This window comes from Salmo salar, chromosome 22, assembly GCF_965601325.2.
Source record: "Salmo salar chromosome 22, fSalSal1, whole genome shotgun sequence".
Lineage (NCBI taxonomy): Eukaryota > Metazoa > Chordata > Actinopteri > Salmoniformes > Salmonidae > Salmo > Salmo salar.
The window spans coordinates 33,447,583-33,456,942 of record NC_138312.1 but is presented as its reverse complement, the minus strand read 5'-3'; the positions used below and the strand labels follow the sequence as shown (position 1 = coordinate 33,456,942).

General features: G+C 43.1%; 1 pseudogene; it reads right to left on the bottom strand.

Moving 5' to 3' along the window:
* Nucleotides 1-840: 840 nt before the first annotated feature.
* On the bottom strand, nt 841-7,958 carry LOC145862627 (potassium voltage-gated channel subfamily B member 1 pseudogene; annotated as a pseudogene).
* Between the last annotated feature and the right edge of the window lie 1,402 nt (nt 7,959-9,360).

Genomic DNA, 9,360 nt, shown 5'->3' with positions numbered 1-9,360 from the left:
GCTGAATCGTGGCTTTGCAGGCTCTGGTTGAAACAAAGTAGCGCGTTTGGGTAGTGGCTGGTTACAGTACTGTGAGACTCAGGCGCGTGCCCGCGTAAATGCAGATTCCCGGTCGGAATATTATCGCTTTTTTACGAGAAAAATTGCATAAAAATTGATTTTAAACAGCGGTTGACATGCTTCGAAGTACGGTAATGGAATATTTAGAAATCCTTTGTCACGAATTGCGCCATGCTCGTAACCCTTATTTACACTTCGGATAGTGTCTAGAACGCACGAACAAAACGCCGCTATTTGGATATAACGATGGATTATTTTGGACCAAACCAACATTTGTTATTGAAGTAGCAGTCCTGGGAGTGCATTCTGACGAAGACAACAAAGGTAATCAAACTTTTGTAATAGTAAATCGGAGTTTGGTCAGGGCTAAACTTGGTCGGTGTCTAAATAGCTAGCCGTGATGGCTGGGCTATCTACTGAGAATATTGCAAAATGTGCTTTCACCGAAAAGCTATTTTAAAATCGGACATATCGAGTGCATAGAGGAGTTCTGTATCTATAATTCTTAAAATAATTGTTATGTTTTTTGTGAACGTTTATCGTGAGTAATTTAGTAAATTCACCGGATGTTTGCGGGGGGTATGCTAGTTCTGAACGTCACATGCTAATGTAAAAAGCTGTTTTTTGATATAAATATGAACTTGATTGAACAAAACATGCATGTATTGTATAACATAATGTCCTAGGGTTGTCATCTGATGAAGATCATCAAAGGTTAGTGCTGCATTTAGCTGTGGTTTTGTTTTTTGTGACATTATATGCTAGCTTGAAAAATGGGTGTCTGATTATTTCTGGCTGGGTACTCTGCTGACATAATGTAATGTTTTGCTTTCGCTGTAAAGCCTTTTTGAAATCGGACAGTGTGGTTAGATTAACGAGAGTCTTGTCTTTAAAAAGCTGTAAAATAATCATATGTTTGAAAAATTGAAGTTTTCGGATTTTAGAGGAATTTGGTTAGAGAGGTTAAAACCTCTTACATCTAGACGTTCCGCTAGCGGAACACCTGCTCCAATATCCAATGATGGGCGTGGCGCGAAATACAAATTCCTCTAAAATCCGAAAACTTCCATTTTTCAAACATATGAGAAACCAGCCACATGTCCATAACAGAGCAGTACATTACTTTTTAGGTGTCCACAAGTTTGCACCTATACTTGCAATAACTGGGGATATGGGCTGGGAACCCTGTGAGGTGAGATGGAAGGCGTGTATGGTGAGACTATAGAATAGACTGTTGGATATGGGCTGGGAACCCTGTGAGGTGAGATGGAAGGCGTGTATGGTGAGACTATAGAATAGACTGTTGGATATGGGCTGGGAACCCTGTGAGGTGAGATGGAAGGCGTGTATGGTGAGACTATAGAATAGACTGTTGGATATGGGCTGGGAACCCTGTGAGGTGAGATGGAAGGCGTGTATGGTGAGACTATAGAATAGACTGTTGGATATGCCAACTGCCAGAATAGCTAGTAAAGTTGTTCAATGGGATCTATCCATAAGGGGAGCCTGGGCAACTGAAATGTCTGACGTTTTTCAAGAGTCTGACTGTGAACATCTGTGCGAAAACACAATTAAGGGAGACATAGATATGATTAAAAAACAACTGTTGACGCAATATATAAAAAATTGGGTGGAGGAGATGAACTATAAACCCAAATTGAGAACCTTTTGTTTGATTAAGGGTGAATTCATGTGTGAGAGATAAATGATGTATAACCTACCTAAAAGCAAGAGATGTGCACAGGTAAGATCAGGGATATTGCCTCTGCGTATTGAAGCAGGTAAGATCAGGGATATTGCGTCTGCGTATTGAAACAGGTCGGTATTGTGGTGAAATGGAAGAGGAAAGACTATGTAACTATTGTGACCGCGAAGAAATAGAGAATGAAACTCATTTTATCCTCTGTTGCCCTTTCTACCACGATATACGCTTGCTCTTATTTCAGAAAGCACACCAGATACACCCTGGCATTATGTGGCTGAGTGATGAGGAGAAATTGGAATGTTTTTTTGTCCATTGTGTATTTCCGTTTGAAGAATATTTAAATAAAGCCTGGAATAAAATTAAATTCATTGTAAAAAAAAAAAATGCTTCTAAAATTGCTTCTATGTGGTTAATGTGTGTGTATATAGATTGTGTGTAGGCTTGTCTCCCAAATGAAGCTTCTCTTTCTGCCACACTGGGTTCAAGTGACTTCTGTTTCTTTTTTTTTCTGTATTTATTTATATATTATGTATGTACTGTATGTACAGTTGAAGTCAGAAGTTTACATACACTTAGGTTGGAGTCATTAAAAAAACAACCACTCCACAAATGTCTTGTTAACAAACTATAGTTTTGGCAAGTCGGTTACGACATCTACTTTGTGCATGACACAAATCATTTTTCCAACAATTGTTTACAGACAGATTATTTCATTTATAATTCACTGTATCACAATTCCAGTGAGTCAGAAGTTTACATACACTAAGTTGACTGTGACTTTAAAAAGCTTAGAAAATTACTGAAAATGATGTCAGGGCTTTAGAAGCTTCTGACATAATTTGAGTCCATTGGAAGTGTACCTGTGGATGTATTTCAAGGCCTACCTTCAAACTCAGTACTTCTTTGCTTGATGGGAAAATCGAAAGAATTCAGCCAAGACCGCAGAAAAAAAATGGTGATCTTCACAAGTCTGGTTCATCCTTGGGAGCAATTTCCAAATGCCTGAAGGGACCATGTACGAACAATAGTACGCAAGTATAAACACCATGGGACCACGCAGCCATCATACCGCTCAGGAAGGAGACACGTTCTGTTTCCTAGAGATTAATGTACTTTGGTGCGAAAAGTGCAAATCAATCCCAGAACAAAAGCAAAGGACCTTGTGAAGAAGCTGGAGGAAACAGGTACAAAAGTATCTGTATCCACACAAAAACAAGTCCTATATCGACATAACCTGAAAGGCCACTCAGCAAGGAAGAAGCCACTGCTCCAAAACTGCCATAAAAAAGCCAGACTACGGTTTGAACTGCACATGGGGACAAGATCGTAGCTACCAAATACTAATTGAGTGTATGTAAACTTCTGACCCACAGGGAATGTGATGAAAGAAATTAAACCTGAAATAAATCATGTTCTCTACTATTATTCTGACATTTCACATTCTTAAAATAAAGTGGTGATCCTAACTGACCTAAGACAGGGAATTTTTACTGTGATTAAATGTCAGGAATTGTGAAAAACTGAGTTTAAATGTATTTGGCTAAGGTGTATGTAAACTTCAGACTTCAACTGTATGTATATATGTGTATTATTTACTGCTGTAGGGATGTAATTTACTATTATGTATTGATTTTTACCTTACTCTCTTTCTTTCTTTCTTTTTTTGTATCTTTAATTATTTTATTTTTTTACTATTTATGCAATGCAGAGAACACCGGAAGCATAATTATCATTTAATTACCATAGTGAATCATTGTAATGTTTGTTTATGTGTCAATTAATCTCATAAGGGATGGGTTGGTAATTGGCAATTTGACACGAAAATAAAATTTCATTCATTGCATTGTTTCATTCATTCAATTGTTAATTGGATTATGGTTAAGGTTATGTCTAGGATTAAGGCCCTAGGTTCATGTCCACTTGCAGCTCAACCCTAACCCTAACCATAACTCTAACCCGCCACATCTTCGCTCAGCTCTTGGAGTTAGGGTTGAGCGGACATGTGAACAAGAAGTTAGTGTTAGGGTTATGGCTAGGGATAGGGTTGAGCCAAGATGTAGAGATGAAGCAAGGGTTAGTGTTAGGGTTGAGCCAAGATGTAGAGATGCAGCAAGGGTTAGGGTTAGGGTTGAGCTGCAAGTGGACATGAAAGCTAGGGTTAGGGTTAAGGCTCGGTTTAGGGTTGAGGTGGGATGTGGACAGGAAGCTAGAGTTAGGGTTAGAGTTGAGCTGGGATGTGGACATGATGCTAGGGTTAGGGTTTGGTTTAGAGTTTGCCTGCCTGCCTGTCTGTGATTTTATATATCTGTCTGCTTTCCTGCCTGCCTCTCTTCCTGCATGTGAGTGGAGATGTCTTTCTGTCTGAGATAAAGAGAGATGATGGAAAAATAGATAGAAGAGAGAGTCATGTCTGTGAAACCTTTCTCTATGCATCCATATTGTGATGCTTATCTTTGCCCATTGAATGCAATGTATCCACTTGGGCATCAACCCTGTGACACTCATATTTTCCCATTGACCACAATGTATTTATATAAGCTTCAACACTGTTTATTTATTGATCTAGGCAAGTCAGTTAAGAACAAATTCTTATTTACAATGACGGCCTACCTAATGACGACACTGGGCAAATTGTGTACCACCCTATGGGACTCCCAATCACGGCCGGTTGTGATACAGCCTGGAATCGAACCAGGGTCTGTAGTGACGCCTCTAGCACTGAGATGCAGTCCCTTAGACCACTGCGCCACTCTGGAGTGACAGTCATCTTTTCCCATTGACTGCAATGTATTGAGAAAAACGTCAACCCTATGACACTCATCTTTTCCCATTGACTGCAATGTATTGAGAAAAACGTCAACCCTGTGACACTCATCTTTTCCCATTGACTGCAATATTAAATTAAACGTCAACCCTGTGACACAAACTTTTCCCCATTGACTGAAATGTATTGAGAAAGACGACAACCCTGTGACACTCATCTTTTCTCATTGACTGCAATGTATTGAGAAAAACATCAGGTACTATGACATTTTACCTTTTTGCAAAAATGTGCCAGGATGACGTTTTCAGGCTGATAATGGGCTGATGCTGTTTATCCCCTCCCCAGTAGCAACTGTGATTGGATATGATTCATGACAACCAACCACAACCACACATCTGAGAGAGTATTAAAACATAAAGGAACCCGGTTTATCCTGTTTTCTATGTGTAAATATCACCTGTCTGCATAAAAACCAAATAATCAAAAACAAACACATAAGTAAACAAACAAAACAACAAAGAATACACTGTACAGAATTGAAAATATTTATCACTCATCACAATATTCACTATCTCATGCCAGGAATGGGGCATGATGGGAATGAGGAAACAGACAGGATATGACAGTGGCTGTGTCCTCTGTAATGGCTGACCCAAACTGTTGTGAAACAGGGATGAAAGTTCACCTCTTAGACAGCATCACAAAATAACAGACCAAAGAAATTATGCTATTTACTTTTTTTTTTAAGAACGGAAAAATAATATACATAAAATGATGTATGCCTGTGTGTGTATGTGTATGTTTATCTGCCTATCATCATGCATAAACATACACTCACAGACATACAAGCACACGCATACATGCTATGTATACACACAGTCGCATATAACTAAGGCCAATTTTGAGGAAGAAATCAAACTAAATTTCTCTTACCACAATGTTGATTCAGTAATGGCTAAATCTACAGTGCATGACCTGATTCTGCAGAGTTATGTGTATCCCCTTTGGACACAGCAATGAACCCTCTCTTTCTCAGTCCCACAGTAGCACCTCCCAATGCCTTCAGTAATTTTGCTGCCATCCTGACGGTCTATGCACTCAAGTAGCAGGAAAAGGAAGGAAGAGTGAGCTCCTTCCTGTGTCCCAAAAGTTCTACTTATTGGGCATTTGTTACAAAAAAAAAATGGCAAATGTGTTTTCAGTGCCTTTTACTCAAGTGAGTAGAGGTGCAGCTCCTGGTATGGGTTAGAGTTCATGTTTTCTTTTATTTCTCTGTAGTATTTGCACCATGTCCTTCTGTTTGGGTGCTCTCTATACTACCTTTTCCCTTCCTTTGTGCCTCACTTTCTCTCATTACTGGTGTTTGAACAACTCCTCTCTCCCCGGGAGAACACATGGTTCTCCTGTCCCCCCCCTGGCCTGCCCTCCAAGGGGAACACACTATTAGCCAGCATCTTCTGGGAGCCCTCCAGGTGGTTGGCTGCAATGTGGTGGCTGCTATGGGAGCTGAGCTTGGGGCTGGCTTTTCCCAGGAGCCTCTGGGAGGGGTTGGTGCCTGAGCCGTCATGGAGGTGCTCCTCCTCGTCTGTGTCAGCGTCGATGAACTTACTAATGGAAGCGTCGTGGAATGTGAAGACTGTGGGGATCAGGGTCTCATGGGGTGGGGTCCTGCTGCTGGTGGTGGTGTAGACAGACACCTCAGGACTCATGAAGGAGTGGTCAGACAGGGCAGAGCTATCTGAGAGGGCCCCACCCCCTGGACCCTGTCCTGAGAAGGAGGAGGAGGGGCCCACGCCGCCACCTTTGAAGTTGACCTTGAGTGAGCGGTTCTTGAGAGGGTTACTGAAGCGCAGGCCACGGGGGCTGTCAGGGAGGCCGCACTTGGAGCCTCGTCTTTCAGGGAGCTTGGTAGCAGTGTGAGGGCCGTCCATGGCCTCATCCTCCAGGGTGGTCTCAAGTACGGGGTTGGCGCTAACCCTCCCTGGTACACTGGTGCTGGGGCTGTGGGAGAAGCGGGCGCTTTCGGTGAAGTCGGCAGCGCAGCTCATGAAGCTGTCAATACTGGACATGCTCCTCATGTCTGTGGTTGGGGCAGGCTCCGTGGGGATGCTTCCCATCTCTATCTCATCTCTCTTCTTGGCTGCTTTAGATAAAGGTCCCTTGTCCTTGTTGTTAAGGTTAGGTTGAGATTGGGTCTTGGCCATCTTGTTGTACATCTCCTCCAGTTTCTGAGCGTTGAGGTGCTGAGGGCTTCCAGGACGGGCTTTGTCTGGTGAGCCGGGCTCCAGGGACTTGGCGGAACCCATCTCTGAAGTAGTCCGCTTGGGAGTCCCTTTTCTGTAGCTGGGAGACAGGTGGTTGCCCTGCAACTTCCCAATGTTCTCTCCATTATTTTCTACCACTACGTCCATGAGCTCGACGCTGCGTGCGAACGCCTCCTTCATGTTCATGGAAACGATGCTACCGTTTCTCTTGGCTTTCTCCAGGGCCTCCCGCCTCTTGATGGCCTTTTCCTGCCTCTTCTGCTCCTTGTAGAACTCTGAGAAGTTGTTGACGATGATAGGGATGGGCAAGGCTATCACCAACACTCCAGCTATGCAGCACAGACCCCCAATAATCTTGCCCAATAAAGTCTTTGGGTATATGTCGCCATACCCCACCGTAGTCATAGTAATGGTGGCCCACCAGAAGGAGGCCGGGATGCTTTTAAACTTAGTGTCCTCTTCGTCCTTCTCAGCGAAGAAGACAAGACTGGAGAAGATCATGATGCCCATGGCCAAGAAGAGGATGAGCAGGCCCAGCTCGTTGTAACTCCTCCTCAGGGTGAAGCCCAGAGACTGGAGCCCTGTGGAATGTCTGGCTAGCTTCAGAATACGCAGAATACGCATTATTCGGAAGATCTGCACCACCCTCCGGACGTTCTGGAACTGTAGAACACTCTTATTGGACTCAGTCAGGAAGATGGTGACGTAGTAGGGCAGGATGGCCAGCAGGTCAATGATGTTCAGCGGACCCTTGAAGAACTTCCACTTGCTTGGCGAGGAGATGAAGCGGAGCAAATACTCCATTGTGAACCAGGCGATGCACACCGCCTCCACGTGAGCCAGCTGAGGGTTGTCTGTCACCTGGCCAAACTCGTCTATGTCCTGCAGCTCCGGGAGGGTGTTCAGAGACAAGGCAATAGTTGACAGCACGATAAAGAGGATGGAGATGATGGCCAGGACCTGTTGAAACACAACCAAGACAACACGCATCAGTCAAACTTCAGTGCAGTGACATATTGAACATTAATGCCAGAGCATTTCAAGGCTTTTTAGTCTGGATCCAACTACGCGATAAAACAACTTTCAAAGATGCTTTAAATATCCTAAGTACGGCTGCAGCAAATAATAACAGTCATTATGTAAAGCTGACGCCTGAAAAATATGATTAATTCATGACCCACTTAGCTCTCTGACTAATTTCTCCTGAACATTATGAAAAGGCTACTGTCCTATCAGGACTAGCGGATTTTTAAAGAGAAAAAAATTTCAAAGATAAATATCATCTAGATGGCCTGGTCATTCAAGTCGGACCAAAATAATGTTTAGAATGTCAGTGCCATTCCTTTTAAAAACGTGAACCAAAATACTAGTTTCCCTGGTAACCCACTTTCTTTGCCACCAAATGTTGTATTTTCTGTGGATTGTGATTGACAGAACACACACCATGAGATGAAGGTGCACATTGATCCTCAGATAGTGTGTGTGTATTACCAGCATTCCCTATCACAGTAGGAGGGTGTGATGGCTGTCAGCTGGCTGTCAGCTGCTATCTCTTCAGCTATGAGTTGTGGTGTGTTATATCCCTGCCAAAATGTGTGCCCTTGTTCCTATCCTGCTTTATGCCTCCTCTCAGTCCCTCCTCATCTGCCTCTCTCCTTCAGACTGACTCCCTCAGACTTATTGTCCTAGTTCTTCTACAAAGCACCTTGCAAAGTGAGTATACTACTAGCAGACTACTAGAGACATAGATTCACAGCAGTCTGCGACTCCACTGCATGATGAGAGCATTTGGACCTGTAAGAAGGTCACAGGGAACGGGATGATGAGTACTACATGCTGAGTACATCAGGATCTGGATAATGTATTGTGGATTAACAGAGTGCATTCAGGGCCGTGTGCACCCTGCTTGTGGCACAACTATTATTCCTCTACCAGCCAGTGTGTGTCAATCCAACACAAGGTCACAGTGGAGGCTGTGTCCCTATCCATGTCCCAGGTCAGTGCAGTGCAGGATTACTCCCTGGCAGTGCTCAGCATTCATTAACTTTAATTAATCCTGGCAGGTGAGGTGCCTGCAAACCCACCCTGGCCTTGAGGGAGAGGCTGAGAAAGAGAGAGAGAGAGATAGGGAGAGTCTGAGAGAGAGAGCGAGAGAGAGACAAAGAGAGACAATGAGAGACAAAGAGGCAAAGAAAGACAGAGGTAGAGACAAACTAGACTAAAGCGTTTCAGCATCATTTTGATGCCCAAGTTAAAAGAGAGTGAATTAAAGGCCAGACAAGAGTTTAAACTCAATCAGGGCCCCCCCTAACATGTCCTTCGTCTAGTCAGGATCCTGAGGGACCAGAGTGATGGATGAAAATCTACAAACACATTAGATCCAAAGTGGATTTGCTCCCATGAAAGATTCACTCAACCAATCACCATTAATGACTCAAGTTTCAAGTGTAAACTGCACATTACATATTTGCAAGGACAAATAACTTTTGAATATGCGGTATGTCACCGTATCCTTATATTTCCATTGTGTTTATAAGGATACTGTGTAGTGTTTGTGGTTCTTGTGT